The sequence below is a fragment of the Octopus bimaculoides genome, chromosome 8 (genome assembly GCF_001194135.2).
Source record: "Octopus bimaculoides isolate UCB-OBI-ISO-001 chromosome 8, ASM119413v2, whole genome shotgun sequence".
Lineage (NCBI taxonomy): Eukaryota > Metazoa > Mollusca > Cephalopoda > Octopoda > Octopodidae > Octopus > Octopus bimaculoides.
Window position 1 is genome coordinate 17894473 of NC_068988.1, and position 2018 is coordinate 17896490.

The following is a 2018-nucleotide window of genomic DNA, read 5'->3' on the forward strand; positions in this document are numbered from 1 at the left end:
ATATATATATATATATATATATATATATATATATATATATATATAATATTTAATAATAGGATAAATTATTTGTAAGAATTTATCAAGTAGTTAGCGTGAAAAAAAACTCATAAGGGAAAACCCCATCGTTTATTCCCTATAAATATATTTATTAATTTATTTATATAAGGGCATTCATGTATAGTAATGCCCTTATATATATAAATTAATATATATATACATTCATTCTCTATGTGTGTATTTATGTGCGTGCATAGTATATGTGTGTGTGTGTATGTATATATACATGTGTGTGTGTGTGTATGTATATATACATGTGTGTGTGTGTGTGTGTATATATTTTTTTATACCATATATATGCATATACACACATTATATATACTTGTCTGTGTTTCTTTTGCATATACCTGTGTAGTGGTACTTGTTTGTTTTGTTTTTTTTTTCTCTCTTTTTCTTTCCTGCTTCTTTCAAGAACTGGATTCAGTACAAACCCACACTTCTAACTTTAATAAATGAAAGTAAAAGTTGCCGGTACTTTGAGAGCTCTAAAAATAAACTTTGGTTGACCAGCACCAATGCACCTAGCTTAATACCTTTAGAGCTTACAGATCGAATGCCGAGCATTGATTTTTGGGGGACAATTGATTTCTTGTGCTTTGAAGTGTTGTGGCTATAAAGTCTCGGTAAACAGTTAAACAGCGAGGAACTATTTTCCTTTAAACCACTAATGCACTTGAATAAAGCGCCGCCACTGCATTATATATATATATATATATATACACACACTCATGAGTGCACACAAATATATTCATTCGGAAACGTTATAGTCTCTTCAATATATTTATATATTTTCCTATGCACAATCTCATAAAGAAATAAAAGCATATTTGTAAACATACATCCACTCATATGCATATGTATATAGATACGAATACTAGTCATGCATGTATACTTATTGCTGCACATAAACACACAAGAGTATACACATATCTTCATGCATGTGCAATTAAAAGTAATGTTACTTCATGCGTGTGTTGGCTTTTTTTGTTTTTTCTGTACATATTTAAAGGACCGCAAAATAAATGTTTATACAGGGTGGTTTCGTAAAGCAATGACTATATGTTGACACTCATTTGCATTCTTGGAACTAAAAGCGTGTAAATCGACTTACCTGACTGATAAGAGAGATTTCGAGATTAAATTGCTGATTTAACGTGTAAGTAATTAGGAATACTTTACATGGCTTCACTCTTCATATAATTCTCCAGTGTGCTGAAATCTTACAGGTAAATGACATCGCAAGTCTATCTCTATAAGTGTGTATGTGTGTGTGTGTGTGTGTGTGTGTGTGTGTGTGTGTGTGTGTGTGTGTGTGTGTGTGTGTGTGTGTGTGTGTGTGTGTGTGTGTGTGTGTGTGTGTGTGTGTGTGTGTGTGTGTGTGTGTGTAATAGGTTAGTTGTCCCTCAGAAATAGAATACACTCTAAAATAGAAATTAGGTGATTATACTTTTGCATTGAGCAGTATGGTTATGCCATATAACTGGTCAGAATGTTACCATTGATTTCGCGCTGAAGATTACATTTCACAGCTTGGCGATTCTTCAGACATGCTGCCTAGAAGTGTATAGACTCTTTTAAGCTATATATAAGTGCATGTGTGTCACATGCGCGCGCACACACACACATATATAATAATATAGATAATATATATATATATATATATATATATCGTCGTGGCTCTCCGTCGGTTAAGACGATGAGGGTTCCAGTCATTCCGATCAACGGAACAGCCCGCTCGTGAAATTAACGTGCAAGTGGCTGAGCATTCAGGAATTCTTTTGTGTACTAGAGAAAGAAAATGGAGTTCACGAGACTTTATTCTGAACCACTATGATTCTTTCGACCCACCAAGTACCCATAACTTATAGGTGAGACGATGTACAATAAAGTACTAAATGTATGCGCGACATCTCACCTGTAAGGTGCAGGTGCATGATGGGCACCTGTATATATATATA

The 2018-nt window shown here is 33.8% G+C and overlaps 1 protein-coding gene across 4 annotated transcripts in view; it reads left to right on the top strand.

The window, feature by feature from the left end:
- The window catches only part of LOC106878173 (uncharacterized), a 1037364-nt gene that overhangs the window by 449140 nt on the left and 586206 nt on the right, over window positions 1-2018 (top strand). The gene's annotated exons all lie outside the window — the stretch shown is intronic.